Raw genomic sequence first — 19,805 nt, forward strand, 5'->3', positions numbered from 1 at the left:
GAGGTTCCGGACTGTGGAAAGTCGCCGGAAGCTCTGGACTGGGAACTGTCACCGGAAGCTCTGGACTGGGAACTGTCGCTGGAAGCTCTGGACTGGGAAGGCGCACTGGAGGCCTGATGCGTGGGGCCGGCACAGGATGTAGCGGACTGGGGAGGCGCAGTGGAGGTCTGGTGCGTGGAGCTGCAACAGGACGTACTGGGCTGTGGAGGCGCACTGGAGACCTGGTGCGTAGGATCGGCACACATGGCACCGGACAAATGACACGCTCCTCAAGGCGAGTGTGGAGAGCTAGCACAGGACGTACAGGGCTGGGTAGGCGTATTGGAGACCTGGTGTGTGAAGCCGGCACAACTTTCCCCAGACTGATAGCACGCTCCTCAGGACGAGTACGGAGAGCTGACTCAGGTGGCATTAAACCGATAACACGCTCCTTAGTGCAAATGTTGTGCATCCTCCACCAATTCAATAACTGTCATTTCTCTCTCCTCCAAATTCTCCCTCAACTCACTGACGGTCTCTGATTCTCTCCGTTCACTCTCCTCCAGTTTCTCCCTCTCCTCCCAGACTGGCTCTGGTTCACTCCTCGGCTTCGCCGACCACCCCTATGTGGCCGCGAACCCCGGCGTCATCGCTGTCCTCCATCATAACCTTCCGTCTGCCGCTCCTGCCAAGGAAGGCGATCCTGTCCTGACAGGATTTCCTCCCAAGTCCAGGATCCCTTCCCATCCAGGATCTCCTCCCAAGTCCAGGATACACTCTCCTCCTGGGCACGCTGCTTGGTCCTGTTGTGGTGGGATCTTCTGTCATGTTCGTCGTAATGATTGGACCAAGGCACAACGTGAGTAGCATCTTTATTATAACGTGAAACTTCAGCAAAATACAAAAACAATAAATGATCAAACGAAACGTGAAGACAGTGAAGTGCAAATAGGCACCTACACAAAAACAAGATCCCACAAAACACAGTGGGGAAATGGCTGCCTAAATATGATCCCCAATCAGAGACAACGCTAAACAGCTGCCTTTGATTGGGAACCATACCAAGCACACCAACATAGAAATAAGCAACATAGAACACCCCCAATCACGCCCTGACCTACTATACCATAGAGAACCAAAGGCTCTCTATGGTCAGGGCGTGACATTACCATTCTGTATTCTGTATACTTCTGGCCCTTCTTTGGACACTGTGTTAACTAACCTCCAGACGAGCTTCAATGCCATACAACTCTCCTTCCATGGCCTCCAACTGTTCTTAAATGCAAGTAAAACTAAATGCATGCTCTTCAACCGATCGCTACCAGCACCTGCCGCCCGTCCAGCATCACTACTCTGGAAGGTTCTGACTTAGAATATGTGGACATCTACAAATACCCAGGTGTCTGGCTAGACTGTAAACTCTCCTTCTAGACTCACATTAAGCATCTCCAATCCAAAATTAAATCCAGAATCGGCTTCCAATTTCGTAACAAAGCATCCTTCACTCATGCTGCCTAACATACCCTAGTAAAACTGACTATCCTACCAATCCTTGACTTCGGCGATGTCATTTACAAAATAGCCTCCAACACTCTACTCAGCAAATTGGATGCAGTCTCACAGTGCCATCCATTTTGTCACCAAAGCCCCATAGACTACCCACCACTGCGACCTGTACGCTCTCGTTGGCTGGTCCTCGCTACATATTCGTCGCCAAACCAACTGACTCCAGGTCATCTATAAAAGAAAAAACATCAACAACAAACAGCAAATGCATCCAACACATTTGTAGAGTCACAAGCTTGATGTAGTTTTTATTTATATATATATTTTCACCTTTATTTAACCAGGTAGGCTAGTTGAGAACAAGTTCTGATTTACAACTGCGACCTGGCCAAGATAAAGCAAAGCAGTGCGACACAAACAACAACACAGAGTTACACATGGAATAAACAAACATACAGTCAATAACACAATAGAGAAAAAGTCTATATACAGTGTGTGCAAATGAGGTAGTCAGTGCGTGCTATGAATATGGGACCAAATACTTTACTTTTTACTACTTTAATACACATACCGCTATGGATGAAAATACCCCCAAATTAAAGATGACTGTCTGCACTTTAACCTCAGTCATTGTATCATTTAAAATCAACAAGGCAAATCAACAAAGTGCATCATCCAGCAACATATCACTTTTCCATTAAATAAATGTTGAATATTCCTTGGGAAGGCAGATAATGTGTTTTTATCAAAAGCAATAACTTTTGTATGTGAAAACAGTATCCTACTCATCACCCCACTTGCTTAATTAATTTGCTTTTGTTTTGAGCCAACTAACCATGATGGCGTTCCTACCCCAGGGCAGCTCAGTGTAAACAAGCCCAACGGTAGGGCAGGAATCTGCTGAATACTCGTACTACAGATCGGATGCATGTGCGCCAGAGGTAGTTTGGAGGTAAACAAAGTGCTCAAAAGGACTTTATTTCGTATTTTGGAGAACTGACAGCCTGTGCATACAGAGAAATGTTCGCCACTCTAGCATAATCTTTACTTTGGTGAGCTACAAAAGTAGCAAGGCTATATATTGACGCCAGCCACTAAACAAAATTCCCCTGAACAATTTGTTATTGAGAGCGCAGCTAAATGACACCCTGGACCAGAGCTAGCATACGATCTACTTTGCAGATCAAATGCATATCTTTCCGAAATAGCTACTATTTAGAATATCCTTGCTGTTGCGTGCCTGAGCACGAGAACAGAATCACAACAGTTTGTATGATCATAACAGCTAAACACAATGAGTGGTTCCCAATACATATAGGCCTATTGTTCTTCTAACCTGCACAGGCCCACATCAGTGGCAGCCTTCCCTGTAGCTCAGTTGGTAGAGCATGGTGTTTGCAACACCAGGGTTGTGGGTTCGATTCCCACGGGGGGCCAGCACAGAAAAAAAAATGTATGAAATGTATGCATTCACTACTGTAAGTCGCTCTGGATAAGAGCGTCTGGTAAATGACTAAAATGTAAATGTAAGATGAGGGGGGCGATAATTTATTTTATGAGCATGGCCTTATTTCTATTTCAGCATTTTGGATGACTGTCATTCATATTCCATTCACCCAGCTCAATGTAACATCGATAGATGTTTTTTTTCAACAGAATCGGCGGAATGAATACCACCCTGAATACAACTTTCCGGAATGAATGCACCTTTCCAAGCCAAATCTTCATATCATAACCGCTAAACGCTACATGGTTGTCACCATATTATCTAAAGTCATAGTCAACATACAGTACCAGTCAAAAGTTTGGACACCTACATATTCAAGGATATTTCTTTCTTTTACTATTTTCTACATTGTAGAATAAAAGTAAAGACATCAAAACTATGAAATAACACATGGAATTATGTAGTAACCAAAAAAGTGTTATACAAATTAAAATATATTTATATTTGAAATTCTTCAAAGTAGCCACCCTTTGCCTTGATGACAGCTTTGCACACACTTGGCATTCTCTCAACCAGCTTCATGAGGTTGTCACCTGGAATGCATTTCAATTAACAGGTGTGCTTTGTTAAAAGTTCATTTGTGGAATTTCTATCCTTAATGCGTTTGAGACAATCAGTTGTGTTGTGACAAGGTAGTGGTGGTACACAGAAGATAGCCCTATTTGGTAAAAGACCAAGTCCAAATAAAATCAAACTGTATTAGTCACATGCGCCGAATACAACAGGTATTCACCTTACAGTGAAATACTTACTTACGAGCCCCTAACCAACAATGCAGTACAAATAAGAATAAGAAATAAAAGTATTGTAACGCCCTGGCCATAGAGAGGGGTTTTTGTTCTTTATTTTGGTTAGGCCAGGGTGTTACATTGTTCTATGTTAATTTTTCTATGTTTTTGTATTTCTTTGTTTTGGGCCGTGTGTGTGTGTGTGGCTCCCAATCAGGCACAGCTGTAGTTCGTTGTTGCTGATTGGGAGTCACACATAAGTAGCCTGTTTTTCCTTTGGATTTTTGTGGGTGATTGTTTTCTGTTTAGTGTGTTCCTGACAGAACTGTTGCTAGTTGTTTTTTTGGTTTCTTTTGTATCTTTTGTATAGTGTTCGTTGATCATTAAATCCTTTCATGATGAACACATCCTCCGCTGCACCATGGTCTCATTTGAACGACGGCCATTACAAGTATCAAGTAATTAAAGAGCAGCAGTAAAATAACAATAGCGAGACTATATATGGGGGTACCGGTATCGAATCAATGTGCGGGGGCACTGGTTGGTCGAAGTAATTGAGGTAATATGTACATGTAGGTAGAGTTATTAAAGTGACTATTCATAGATGATAACAGAGAGTAGCATCGGTGTAAAAGAGAGGGGGAATAGTAGCCATTTGATTAGATGTTCAGGAGGCTTATGGCTTGGGTGTAGAATTAAGAAACCTTTTGGACCTAGACTTGGCGCTCCGGTACCGCTTGCCGTGCAGTAGCAGAGAGAACAGTCTATGACTAGGGTGGCTGGAGTCTTTGACAATTTTTAGGGCGTTCCTCTGACACCGCCTGGTACAGAGGTCCTGGAAGGTAGGAAGCTTTGCCCCAGTGATGTACTGGGCCGTATGCACTACCCTCTGTAGTGCCTTGCGGTCGGAGGCCGAGCAGTTGCCATACCAGGCAGTGATTCAACCTGTCAGGATGCTCTCGATGGTACAGCTGTAGAACCTTTTGAGGATCTGAGGACCAATGCCAAATCTTTTCAGTCTCCTGAGTAGGTTTTTTCGTGCCCTCTGCCCTCTACAGTCAACAAGCACTTTAGCAGTTACACTGGCGGGCAGAGGTGGAAATACATTTATAAAACCAAAAGCTTACCTTGGCTTGGAATAGTTCCAGTGTTGGATAGCTATAGCCAGCTACCTAACATAGCATGCCTTGCTGTTTGAGCCGGGTGTTTGAGTTGGCTACACTAGCTAGCTGTGAAAGTGAAAAAAATACATTAAAATATAACTAGCTCTGTCTCTCCCTCTCTCTCTTGCTTCATCATTTAAAAAAATTAAATTTCAAAACATTTAAACTACTGTCTTCCTCTCTTTGAGTCAACTACTAACCACAATTTATCCACTGCAATGCTAGCTAGCTGTAGCTTATGCTTTCATGACCTAGATTCATTCTCTGATCTTTGGAGGAAGGAAGCTAGCTGTCCTCCGGCTACATCATGGTGCTACCCTACAGAGTGCTGCTGAGGCTACTGTAGACCTTCACTGCAAAACAGTGTGCTTTAATAAATTATTTGGTGACATCACGTGAATATGTTTAGTATCGTTTTATCTAAAAATGATAGCTTTTTTAATGTTTCACAATTTTTTTAAATGGAATTCATTGAGGAGGATTGGCCTTCCCTTCTTCCTCTGAGGGAGCCTCCACTGGCCTGCACATATCTGTGTATTTGGCATGCACCACTCCCAATGTTCTCTTCTGACAACACACCTGGGTCATATTCACTAGGACCCAAACAGAAGCAAACTGGTCGAAATGGGGAGGGACCTACCTGAATTTGTCCAAAAGACAAACTGGTTTTCAGTTTGCTACAGTGTGCAGTGCACTAATTAATATGACACTGCCTATCTGTCTACCTGTGCAATCTGAAGGGTGTGCCTCTGACCAATGATGACGTCTGTGTGCTGGGGCAGCATGGAGACATCTACGACGATAACGGATACATTCACCTCGACATACAAGCCAACTTTGTCATCTCCCCCCCCCCATAGAGGACAGAAACTACTGGTGAGAGCTTTGTAACTGTGGGTGTGACATGAAATCGACACAGAACAGATGTGACTTACAGAAGTCTGCAGTGTGGATATGTTGTAGTTAGTTACAATGATAACATAGTGCATATGGAAAGGGTCAGAAACACTGCTTTGAAAGGTCTAGTTGAAGCTAACTCTCTCCTCTCCCATCCCTCGTCCCCTCTCCCTACCCCTACCCCTCTCTCCCCTTCCTTTCCTCTCCAGGGTAGAGTAAATAAGCTTGGTGTGAGTCATGAGTCTGATCCACGGCTCTTTTAACGCCAGTATTCCGAAGCCAGCCCACGTCACCATGGAGACCTGGAGGGAGGCAGGGCCCAGAATAGGAGCGGAGCTGGAGTTTGAGGTCTGTCAGCTGGACTCAGACACAGTCGTGTGTGTGTGTGTGTGTGTGTGTGTGTGTGTGTGTGTGTGTGTGTGTGTGTGTGTGTGTGTGTGTGTGTGTGTGTGTGTGTGTGTGTGTGTGTGTGTGTGTGTGTGTGTGTGTGTGTGTGTGTGTGTGTGTGTGTGTGTATGTGTGTGTGTGTGTGTGTTGTGTTTTTTCACTCTCAGGGTTCAGGAGCTGATGACAGCATGAGAGAGTTTTGATCCCAACAATCCTGCAGAGCAGCTGGAGGAACCAGACACAGAACCTGCTCTAGAACCTGATCTAGAACCAAGCCAGGACTTGCCCGACGCCACTGGGAAACTCAAGAGGAGGAGAAAGAAAAACAGAGGAGGAGACTGCAGTAACAACACCCGACAAGCACGGAGGCGCTGTGTTTGGAACAGCAAAGGACAGCGGCACTAACAGCCACATATAGGAGGAGAAGAAGAAGGAAAAGAATGTGACGCGACAGAAAGACGAGGAGAGGGCAGTGGAGTGGAGGTCTCCCGTGGAGTTGAAGGGGAGAAACTCCAGCGGTTACCATAGTGACAAGCTAAACAGGAAGAGAAAACGGGGAGATGATATCGTGTCCTGTCTCCATGGCGATTCTGAAACGCCCAAAACCAAGAAGAAGAAAAATAAATATGACTGTGACACTGACTAAAAGACTGAAGCAAGATTATTTTGTGAAACTGAATGAACATTAAAAGATGGTGATGATGACCATGATGACGACTATAAGGAAATGCCTTAAGTAGACCTGGTGACTTTGTTTATTTAGCTAATCACATCCCCAGGACTCCCATGTTGTTGGGGTGATCCTTCTCACAGCTGTTTACATTGTTTCCTATAGAAACCTGCAGAAGTAATTTATTTTAGAACTACAGCTTTACCCTTCTAGCTATCACTAGAGCACATCAACATGCTGTAGGGTTGTTCAACAAGTCTTAACCAGTGTCTTAAACGTGTCAATCTTCAATCTGAAATGGAAGCCAATTCCCTATGGAGTGCACTAGTTTTGACCAGGGCCACATTGGGCTATTCTATAGGGCCTGCCCTTGCCAAAAGTAGTGCATTATGTAGAATGCCATTTTGGATAGGTTGTTTGTTGTTTTATGCCGTTTTCCTCACGGTCTCAGAAAGAGGGAAACATGTTGCTAGTGTCCAGCCCTTCTACGTTTGTATAGGTGCCACATTGAAGGCTTCAGTAAAGCAGAGAAAAGTGTTTATATTCCTTAAATAATTATGGATTTGGAAGTGACTGTGTTGTGTGCCTTTCATAAGTTTGTGTGGTAGAGGATAGCAGTTATAATTGTAGATGTGGCTGGTCATTGAGTGATGTACTGTATGTCCTCAAAAACACCTCCCCAAGTCACCTGAGTGGGTGTGTTGTTACATGTTGTACAGTTTGTCACATTGTTTACCAGGAAGTTATTATTATACAATCTGGACGGTTTATACAGGGAGGGGGAGTGCAGAGTCATTTCAAATATGTTGATCCACAACCCTCCCCTCACTTCCTGAGAGGAACAGAATGGAAAACAGAGCTGAACACACAGGTGAGAAATAGATTGCTAGGCCTACTGTTAGGTGTGAGTGTCTATCTAATATGATTGTGTGAAATACAGTTTTACTGCCGCTGTTTTTCGAAGTAATAATTCCCTACATCTCGATGCAGAGTTGCAGTGAAAAGATAAAGACAAGACATATGCGTGTTGGGATGTTTATCGCTGCAGACATGAGACCATATTATGTTGTGGAAAACAAAACTTTTAAAATACGATGAAAGTGCTTGAGCCACGCTACGAAATCGACAAATTATCCAAGGCATCCTCTGTTGCCCTCACCACAGATGGGTGGACCTCCAGGGCAACGGAAAGCTACGTGACTGTGACTGCTCACTACACCACAGAGGAGTGGGAGATGCGAAGTCCGGTGCTACAGACACACCCCCTCTATGAGAGTCACACAGGTACAAATCTAGCGCAGGTACTGCTAGGAGCAGTAGCAGAGTGGAAGCTAGAGAGGCCCAATAACAATATCCCAATCATCACAGATAATGCCAGATAATGCTGTGATAGAAGATGGACTGGGGCCACAGATAGCTTGCTTTGCACATGTGATAAATTTAGCATCCTAAAGGGGAATCTCAGTGAACCAGGTGGACCGCCTTCTTTTTCCACCGAAGCACAACTGCCGCTCATGTGCTTAAGACTAAGCAAGAAATGCTACAGCTACCAACCCACAAGCTCATACACCATGTCACAACAAGATGGAACTCCACTTCTGACATGTTGGAGCACTATCTTGAGCAGCAGGCAGCTGTATACTCTGCACTGACAGACAAGACCCTGGAAGAAAATAGACATCTTCACCTTGTTTGATGATGAGAAGGTGGCCGAGGAGTTCCTCCAGGTGCTCAACCCCCTCAAAACGGTTACAACCCTATTGAGCACTGAATCTGCACCGTCTGTGTCCATGATCCTACCTCTGAAAACAAGGATTCTACAATCTATGGCCCAAAGTGAGGAAGACAGCACCATCACTAGAGATGTCAAGGCTGCCATTAGAGAGGACCTGAACCCCAGATACCCCCTAATCTACAGAACTACCTTCATAGATCTACTGCACTGGATCCAAGGTTTAAGTCCCTGTCTCACCTAGACCCTGCCCTACACCGGAGGACATACAGTGAGCTCACCACTGAGATTGTGGCCACTGAAGAGGTAAAACAATAAATAAGAGCGAATTACTAACATAATAAATATACTGCAGTCTAATCTTAGTCTATGCTATTGCTATTAGAATCATCCATTTTTTATTTGGAATTACAATGGCTTATATTAAATGTTATTGCCACAATCATAGTTCTATGAAATATGAAAATAAATTATTAGTTTAATAGATCAAGTCATTTTTTCTGCAGGGTCAAGCCACAGAGCCGACAGGACCAGACTCAGAGGCATCTCCTCCACTAAATAATTCGGCCGTGAAGGAGCTTTTTGGGGAGACCTTTATGAGCAAAGACACAGGCAAGACGTTTGCCAACACCATCAAAGAGGAGGTGGCATCCTACAAGGCAGCGACCAGTATTCCAGTGGATGGTGATCCACTTGCATGGTGGAAAAGCAATGAGTGTAAATACCCTCACATTGCCATGATGGCAAGATGCTACCTGGCTATGCCTGGCACTTCAGTTCCTAGCGAGAGGGTGTTCTCCATAGTAACTGCAAAGAGGTCTACCCTCTCCCCAGACTATGTAGACATCCTCATCATTTTGAAAAATGATTTGTAGTTATTAGCTCAAGCCTGCTTTGCTTTCTTTCTTTTTTTAAACTCTTTTTTAAAGACACAGGCAATTTCTTCATTCACTATTGTTTAAATGAAGAAGGTATCATGCCTCATATTGAACTTTAATTTAAGAATTGAGTATTGAATATTTTATTTTTATATTTTATTTAAACATTGAAAAGTTCCTTAAGGAAGAAATGGAAAGCGAAGTTATATTTGTCTCTCTTTTTTTATTGCTGATCCTAAAAATTATCCAATCCATGACTCAAAACCATGATACGATCCGAACCATGAGTTTTGTGATCCATTGCACTACTAGTGTATAGTGTTGAGTCATCTGCATACATGGACACACTGACTTTACTCAAAGCCAGTGGCATGTCATTAGTGAAGATCGAAAAATGTAAGGGCCCTGACAGCTGCCATGGGGAATTCCTGATTCTACCTGGATTATGTTAGAGAGGCTTCCATGAAAGAACACCCTCTGTGTTCTATTAGATAGGTAACGCTTTATCTACAATATAGCAGGGTGTTTAAAGCCATAACTCATACGTTTTTCCATCAGCAGACTATGATTGATAATGTCAAAAGCTGCACTGAAGTCTAACAAAACAACTCCCACAATCTTTTTATCAATTTATCAAAAAATGTATCAGTTTCTCTTAGCCAATTATCGGTCATTTGTGTAAGTGTCGTGCTTGTTGAATGTCCTTCCCTATAAGCGTGCTGAAAGTCTGTTGTCAATTTAATTACAGTAAAATAGCATTGTATCTGGTCAAACACAATTTTTTCCAAAGGTTTACCAAGGGTTGGTAACTGGCTGATTGTTTGGCTATTTGAGCCGGTAAAGGGGGCTTTAATATTCTTGGGTAGCAGAATTACTTTTGTTTCCCTCCAGGCCTGAAGGCACACACTTTCTAGTAGGCTTAAATTGAAGATATGGCAAATAGGAGTGGCAATATTGTCCGCTATTATCCTCAATAATTTTTCATCCAAGTTGTCTGACCCCTGTGGCTTATCATTGTTGATAGACAACAATCATTTTTTAACCTCTTCCACACTCAATTTATGGAATAAAAAATTGCAATGGTTGTCTTTTATAATTTGATCAGTTATACTTGGATGTGTAGTATCAGCATTTGTTGCTGGCATTTCATGCTTAAGTTTGCAAATGTGCCAATTAAAAAATGCTGAAATTGGCAATATCAGTGTGTTTTGTGACGAATGAGTTATCTGATTCAATGAATGATGGAGGTGAGTTTGCCTTTTTGCCCAAAATGTAATTTAAGTGCTCCAAAGCATATTTGTAACGATGTGCGCTGAGAGTCGGGAAGCAAGTTCAAGGAGTGAGTGTTTTAATAAAATAAACGGAACATAATGCAAAACAAGACCATCGAACAACACACAGACATGAAACAGAAACAATGATGCCTGGGGAAGGAACCAAAGGGAGTGACATATAGGGCAGGTAATCAAGGAAGTGATGGAGTCCAGGTGAGTCTGACGACACGCACGTGCGCGTAACAATGGTGACAGATGTGCACCATAACGAGCAGCCTGGTGACCTAGAGGCCGGAGAGGGAGCACACGTGACATTTTTACATCATTTTTTATATAATTTGTCTTTGTTTTGTAGTATAGTTTCTTCTTCTTTTTATTCAGTTTAGTCACATTATTTCTCAATTTGCAGTACGTTTGCCAATCAGTTGTGCAGCCAGACTTATTTGCCATTCCTTTTGCCTCATCCCTCTCAAACATAAAATTGTTAAATTCCTCATCAATCCACAAGGATGTAACAGTTTTGACAATCATTTTCTTAATGGGAGCATGCTTATTAGTAACTGGAATAAGCAATTTCATAAATATGTCAAGTGCAGAATCTGGTTGCTCCTCATTAAACACCACAGACCAACAAATATTATTTCAATCAACAACCAGTAAGAAAGTATACCTCTGATGATTTCACATACATTATCAAGCATTTCACACATGTTATCCAGATAGTGACTGTTAGCACCACAATAATGGGCTTTAGGTGAGGCAGATGAACCTGTAGCCATATTACTTCAACAGTATTTAACATGAGATCCTCTCTAAGCTTTACAGGAATGTGGTTCTGAATTTAAACAGCAGCACCTCCACCATTGACATTACTGTCTTTCCTGTAGATGTTATAACCATATATTGCTACCACTATATCGTCAAAGGTATTATGTAAGTGAGTTTCAGAGAGCCAGAATATGAACGTCATCTTTTTCTAGCACATGATTGATTTCATGAACCTTGTTTCTTAAGCTACATATGTTAATGTGAGCTATTTTTACCACTTTTCTGGGATGCTTGATTGTTTTCATTGCTTTACTGGGAAGCTTAGCAGAAGTAGACATGCTCATGCTATTTATGTTAGTGCAGGGTAAGCTGCACACAGTGGACTTCCTACTAGGGCACACCGCCTCAGTGTTAACAGTATAACTTTTGTTCACAGGCACATGATTACTGCATACAATAGCTGTAGGATTAGCAGAGGCATTCAAGGCAGTTAAAGGGACATACAGTAAATTATGTTACTTACATTGTGTCTACCAACACCCATTGGATAATGTACATTTGCTAAAGCATTATGAAATCTCAGCAACACAATTATAGGGATTAAGTGAGCTGGGCTTGGGTCATTGATAAGTCATTGTCACAGCGCAGCCTTATAATGCTATGAAAGGAGGGTGTTTTCTAATAAGCTGTATTGAATTGTTTTAAGAAGGTCATACCAAGGATAATTTTTCTATTTCATTTTGAATTTTAAGACCTCTAGAAGTATCCCAAAAATATTATACATTTTTTTTCTCATGTAAATGTATTTATTCAATGCCTACAAAGGTGGTTACATTTCTCCATCCCCATCCCTCAGCTGTTTACAAAAAAAGGGGTTGGTTAACCACTGTTATTTGAATCCCAGATTGCCCTGGTTTTACCTGACTCATATTCATATATGCTCATATTTTACCTGACTCATATTACCAAAAAAAATGACTAAATATCACTTTTTTTGCAGAGTTCCCACAGGCCAACAGGAGAAACCGGGGTCAGAAATCCCCAGTGGTAAATCTTCCCAGAGTCATCAAATAGACCATGGCCCTGTTTCAGAAAGCAGGTTTAACAAACTCTGAGTTTAAACCTGAACTCTGGGTTAACTAACTCCAAGTTGTCAAATTCAGAGTTTTCGGTTTCAGAACAGGTGATAACAATTAGTTCAATCAACTCTGAGTTAAGTTTGCCCTGAGTAAAGCGCGTACATGAGGAGATAAAAAGCCCTCATCAATGGAACGCAGCTAACATGATTCATCATGGCAACAGGGGAAAAAAGTGCTTGAACCTCCTACTTCTGCCCAGTGAAGTTAGAAATATTAATGAATGCGTATGCAAAATATGAGTATATATTTAAGAAAAAAAGCAATACATTAGCAGCAGCAAACGAACGTGAGCTGGCGTGGCAGAAAATTGCTGATCGAGTCCATGCGTGAGTATTACCTGAAAAAAAAAATAATAATTCTTGAGTGTTCCACTTATTCAACATTTGTGTGTGTGTGTGTGTGTGTGTGTGTGTGTGTGTGTGTGTGTGTGTGTGTTTTAATATTTATGCAGGTGCAACCCAACAGGCACAAAACGTACTTTGTAGCAGCTGAAGATGACATTTAAAATATACTGCAAACAGGTAAGGTATAATTTCATTACAAGCAATTGTGAATGAAGCAGTGGCTACATTCAACATGTGATATATTTAAGTAGTTAGTGAAACTTTCTAAGCAAAAAAATGAGCATTTTTCAGCCATTCCAGCACTGCCAGTATTTAATACTGTCTATTTGAAAGTAACATCTAAATGCCTTTATACATACATGTCTCTACATGTTGTGCTTACTGGACACGTTCAAATTTGACCTCCATTACAGCCAATAGAAAAAAGGCTGAGGGCCGAAAAACAGGTGGGGGTCCACCACCACCACTCACAGAGGCTGAAGAGATGGCCCTCAGTCAAAACAGGTGGGGGTCCACCACCACCACTCAGAGAGGCTGAAGAGATGGCCCTCAGTCAAAACAGGTGGGGGTCCACCACCACTCAGAGAGGCTGAAGAGATGGCCCTCAATCAAAACAGGTGGGGGTCCACCACCACCACTCAGAGAGGCTGAAGAGATGGCCCTCAGTCAAAACAGGTGGGGGTCCACCACCACCACTCAGAGAGGTTGAAGAGATGGCCCTCAGTCAAAACAGGTGGGGGTCCACCACCACCACTCACAGAGGCTGAAGAGATGTCCCTCAGTCAAAACAGTGGGCAACCTGTTGTTGAAGGCATCTTTGGAGGAAGCCCATCTGACCCAACCACCCCCCAGGACAAGGGCCTACATAAGAGGTTAGTTATTGAAATGAATGATATATGTACATTCATCCTTTTGCCAGTGTTACCTCGGTGATGCCCATCCATCTTAGACACAACTTGACACACTGATTTTATTGTAGCAGTACAAATCTTTGTAATTGACTGCTGTTACTTTTTCAGATTCTTAGTTGTCCTTCAGACGTCATAATCTATTTTAAGGTGACTCGGAGATATATATTTGAAAAATTGTGATGTGGCCTGCACACAGTTGTAAAAACAACTGTCTAATCTTCATCTTCTACCAGTTACTGATGATGTAATGTCTGGTGGAGCCTTCTGCCATAACAGACCTCCATGCAGTTGTAAGTACTCTTAATACTCCACAGATTTGTCATAATGGGTTAGAGTAGAACACCACAATGGTTAATTTTCATTACAGGAGGATGATGAAGACAGCTGCCACAGAGAGGGAAGATACAGAGAGGCCTTTGAGGTTTACACCTTAAAAATAACATCTAACAGTTGATGATAGTGTTGTATCATAATAAAACCTGCACCTTCTTTTTCTCTAACAGGGCAATGCTGGAAATTACAATGAGGAAGAGGGTCCATCCACCTCCACAGCACAACTTACCTCAGTAAGATGTTGTTCAGCATTGGCCCATGACTTACAATGAAACTAAGTAGACCTGGTACTGTGAAATTCAATGTCATTTTTTTTGTGTGTTCCAATAGCTCCCTGTGAAACAGCTGTACAAGGTGTATTTAGAGAAACAAATTGAAAAACATAATTTAGAAATTAACCACAAGGCTGCAGATGCAAAAGATAAAAAAATTAACTGGAACATCAGTTAAAGGTGGATGAGGTGCCCACTGGTGGATGATTTAACTTGTTTGAACAACATAAAAAAAAAAAAATACTGTACTGCATTTGTACTTGCAGGAAATAAAGAATACTTAATATAAAGAAAGTCATATTGTCTTTATTTGACACTGGGGAGGTGATGGGTCAATAAGAAATGATGGTAGAATATTGTGTCTCTGACTGCTCTTCCATCTCGTGCGTAAGCAAGGTGGTCAGGATCGTTATCAGGATCGTTCACTGGTTGAGTAGGAAATTGTTCTCCTCTAATTGTGGCAATGTTGTGAAGAATCACACATGCCACAATAATGTCACATGCCCTTTCTGGGGTGACCCTGAGCCTACGAAGGCACTGGAACTGGGCCTTGAGCATCCCAATGGTCAACTCTACCTTGGCTTCTGTCCTGCAGTGAGACAAGTTAAAGTTGCTGCATGCCGGGCTCAGGATCAGGGTAAGGGGTCAGCAAATAGGGCTGGCAGGTAACCATCTGTCACCGAGCAGGTAATCATCGAACTCTCCTATGATAATGCAAAATATTAATTATAATAGGATATATATATTAACTCCCCATGGGCAAATCTAGCGCTCAGTGTACATTCACGGAAAATGTGCGAGTCATGCACAGACCCAGGCCACTTTGCTTCCACGTTGCTGATGATGTGGGCTGCATCACATATGATCTTCACAGTGCAGAACCCGACAGACGGTTGCCTTGGAAATGTTCTCTCTGTCACCGACGTTATACAGAAAACTCCCGTTGGCAAAAAAACGAAGTGCAACACAAAGAATTTGTTACAAACTGAGAGCATGTCCACGATGTGTCATATGAACTATATGAGGGCTGAGAATATTGTTCAGATGAATGATCGATTGTGCAGAAAAATTGAACGTTTCAAACAGGTAATCATCAGGGAACGATAAAACATCCAAGAAGGGGTCTGATCACCCTCTCTCGACGGAGGTTTCTGCAGAGTATTTGTGCTTCAATATCAACTGTCTCTTCAAGAAAAGGACACGCCATGTCTGACACCTCCAGTCTGCAGGCTTCAGCTAAAGAGGAGAAACTCAGGGTTAGTTGAAGAAAACCCTCCAGCTAGCAGATTAGCTTCACAGAGTATGTTGTCATAGTAACTGACTCAGAGTTAAGCTGAACTGGCTTTGTGAAACCAAAAACCCAGAGTTTCCTTCAACTCTGAGTTAACTAACTCTGAGTTTTCACTAATCCCACTTTCTGAAACAGGGCCCTGGACTCCATATTCAGGGTAGGCTGTTTTATCAACGTGGTCTCAGGGCAATTTGTATTATTCTGTATGTAAATCTGTGACACTTCGTTCAGTATGATATTATGCTACGGTAGGTTACATTATGAATGGAATAGCGATCGTACAATATCATACGAATTAGAAGACGTAAGGTATCATACGTCTTACCCGGTCGTACAATAGCACACCAATTGGAAGGCATAATGTATCATACGTCTTGGAGGACATATTTTACATCTTTCTCTGAGACCAGGTTGCTTGTTGCATCATAACAACAAAGGACAAGTATGGGGAGAATTTACTTTGGTGGTTAGGTGAACTAATGACAAAGGGTAGGACAATTTATGTGAAAGTTTAGGGGAACTAAAATGACAAAGGGTAGGTTAATTTACGTAGCATGTTAGGTGAATTGGGTTAAGTTTAGAATAAGGGGAATGGTTAGCTAAAATGCTACAGTTGTCAATGATGTGACTCAAACATCTTTCGATTGCTAGACGGTCGCGGATTATGCCACCCATCCTCATCGACCAACCTCCCCACTGGACGCACTATATAATTTCAACGTGGATAATTGGGTAATATTTGGTTGAGACATTGATCAATGAGATTGCCACCTATATTAGCTGAGTGGTTAGAGCTTTGGACTAGTAACCGAAAGGTTGCAAGTTCAAATCCCCGAGCTGACAAGGTACAAATCTGTCATTCTGCCCCTGAACAGGCAGTTAACCCACTGTTCCTAGGCCATCATTGAAAATAAGAATTTGGTCTTAACTGACTTGCCTAGTTAAATAAAGGTACAATTTATTTATTTTTTTATTTAAAAAAATATTCACACACTCAAAAAGACAGCCAAAAGTTAGTTGAATTTTCAATGTGTTATCATTATGCTTTCAACCAAAGAGGACAACCAAATTCCAATGGAAAAACAATGTTTGATTTTTGGTTTTGTTGTCACCCAAATATCTATCACTTCACATTCAACCATTTCAAAGCACAGCAGAGTTCAAATGGGAATGCGTCAGATATTTAGTTAATTTACACAACAGATTAATGTGTTAACACTGTGCTTCATCTAACCCTAACCCTAACCCAAATTATCTGGATTGCAGTTGAGATTACATTAAAAGTATATGGTCAGGGCCGGACTAGCGCATTTGGGACCCTGGGGCACTATTTCTTCTCATAATTTTTTAACTTCCAGCATTTCAAAAAATTTCGCCATGGTGCAGAGAGAAAGATTTACAGTTTCATAACGCTGTTCTACACAATTTGTCATGAGACTAAGAGAAAATGTTGCAGTTTTAAAGCTACATAACTTCCATTTTGCCATGAGGCCAAGAGAAAATGTTACGGTTTTAAAGCAAATTGACTGCAATTCTACACATTTTGCTATCATATGTTATCTGGGGGCCCACAGATCTCCAGGAGGGCCTTGCTTGCCCGTTCGGTAATTCGGCCATGTACAGTTGAAGTCGGAAGTTTACATACACTTAGGTTGGAGTCATTAAAAGTCATTTTTCAATCACTCCACAAATTTCTTGTTAACAAACTATAGTTTTGGCAAGTCTGTTAGGACATCTACTTTGTTCATGACACAAGTAATTTTCCCAACAATTGTTTACAGATTATTTCACTTATAATTAACTGTATCACAATTCCAGTGGGTCAGAAGATTACATACACTAACTTAACTGTGCCTTTAAACAGCTTGGAAAATTCCAGAAAATGATGTCATGGCTTTAGAAGCTTCTGATAGGCTAATTGACATCCTTTGAGTCAATTGGAGGTGTACCTGTGGATATATTTCAAGGCCTACCTTCAAACTCAGTGCCTCTTTTCTTGACATCATGGGAAAATCTAAAGAAATCAGCCAATACCTCAGAATTTTTTTTTTAGACCTCCACAAGTCTGGATCATCCTTGGGAGCAATTTCCAAACGCCTGAAGGTACCACGTTCATCTGTACAAACAATAGTGTGCAAGTATAAACACCATGGGACCACGCAGCCATCATACCCCTCAGGAAGGAGACGCATTCTGTCTCCTAGAGATGAACGTACTTTGGTGCGAAAAGTGCAAATCAATCCCGGAATAAAAGCAAACGGCCTAGTGAAGATGCTGGAGGAAACCGGTACAAAAGTATCTATATCCACAGTAAAACAAGTCCTTTAACCTGTTATGGCTAGGGGGCAGTATTTTCACGGCCGGATAAAAAACGTACCCGATTTAATCTGATTATTACTCCAGCCCAGAAACTAGAATATGCATATAATTATTAGCTTTGGATAGAAAACACTCCAAAGTTTCTAAAACTGTTTGAATGATGTCTGTGAGTATAACAGAACTCATTTGGCAGGCCAAAACCTGAGAAGATTCCATGCAGGAAGTGCCCTGTCTGACATTTTCTTGCCCTTCTTGATTATCTCTATCCAATACAGGGGATCTCTGCTGTTACGTGACACTTCCTACGGCTCCCATGGGCTCTCAGAAGGCGGCAAAAAGCTGAATCGTGGCTTTGCAGGCTCTGGCTGAAAAACATTAGCGCGTTTGGATAGTGGCTGGTCACAGTACTGTGAGACTCAGGCTCGTGCACGAGTTGACTCCATGTTTTATCTTTGAACAAAAACCACCACTCCCGGTCGTAATATTATCGCTTTTTTACGAGAAAAATGGCATAAAAATTGATTTTAAACAGCGGTTGACATGCTTCGAAGTACGGTAATGGAATATTTCGAATTTTTTTGTCACGAAATGCGTCGTGCGCGTGACCCTTCGTCACCCTTGGATAGTGTCTTGAACGCACGAACAAAACGCCGCTATTTGGATATAACTATGGATTATTTTGAATCAAACCAACATTTGTTATTGAAGTAGCAGTCCTGGGAGTGCATTCTGACGAAGAACACCAAAGGTAATCAAACTTTTCTAATAGTAAATCGGAGTTTGGTGAAGGCTAAACTTGCTGGGTGTCTAAATAGCTAGCCCTGTGATGCCGGGCTATGTACTCAGAATATTGCAAAATGTGCTTTCACCGAAAAGCTATTTTAAAATCGGACATCTCGATTGCACAAAGGAGTTCTGTATCTCTAATTCTTAAAATAATTGTTATGTTTTTTGTGAACGTTTAACGTGAGTAATTTAGTAAATTCACCGGAAGTGTTTGGTGGGAATGCTAGTTCTGAACGTCACATGCTAATGTAAAAAGCTGTTTTTTGATATAAATATGAACTTGATTGAACAAAACATGCATGTATTGTATAACATAATGTCCTAGGGTTGTCATCTGATGAAGATCATCAAAGGTTAGTGCTGCATTTAGCTGTGGTTTTGTTTTTTGTGACATTATATGCTAGCTTGAAAAATGCTGTAAAATAGTCATATGTTTGAAAAATTGAAGTTTTTGTATTTTTGAGGAATTTGTAATTCGCGTCACGCCTATCATTGGATATTGGAGCAGGTGTTCCGCTAGCGGAACGTCTAGATGTAAGAGGATATCGACATAACCTGAAAGGTCGCTCAGCAAGGAAGAAGCCACTGCTACAAAACCGCCATAAAAAAGCCAGACTACGGTTTGCAACTGCACATGGGGACAAAGATCATACTTTTTGGAGAAATGTCCTCTGGTCTGATGAAACAAAAATATAACTGTTTGGCCATAATGGCCACTGTTATGTTTGGAGGAAAAAGGGGGATGCTTGCAAGCCGAAGAACACCATCCTAACCGTGAAGCACGGGGGTGGCAGCATCATGTTGTGGGGGTGCTTTGCTGCAAGAGGGACTGGTGCACTTCACAAAATAGATGGCATCATGAGAAAAGAAAATTGTGTGGATATATTGAAGCAACATCTCAAGACATCAGTCAGGAAGTTA

At 41.8% G+C, this 19,805-nt stretch overlaps 1 long non-coding RNA gene and 1 pseudogene across 1 annotated transcript; both read left to right on the forward strand.

The window, feature by feature from the left end:
- The first annotated feature begins 257 nt into the window (after window positions 1-257).
- On the forward strand, window positions 258-6,370 carry LOC106588719 (DNA-directed RNA polymerase I subunit RPA43-like; annotated as a pseudogene).
- A 16-nt stretch (window positions 6,371-6,386) lies between these two features.
- LOC106588735 (uncharacterized) lies at window positions 6,387-10,643 on the forward strand. Its single transcript, XR_006762492.1, has 2 exons — window positions 6,387-8,875; window positions 9,076-10,643. It is a non-coding gene; the product is annotated as an uncharacterized lncRNA (long non-coding RNA).
- The last annotated feature ends 9,162 nt before the right edge of the window (window positions 10,644-19,805 follow it).

This window comes from Salmo salar, chromosome ssa27 (assembly GCF_905237065.1).
Source record: "Salmo salar chromosome ssa27, Ssal_v3.1, whole genome shotgun sequence".
Taxonomy (NCBI): Eukaryota; Metazoa; Chordata; class Actinopteri; order Salmoniformes; family Salmonidae; genus Salmo; species Salmo salar.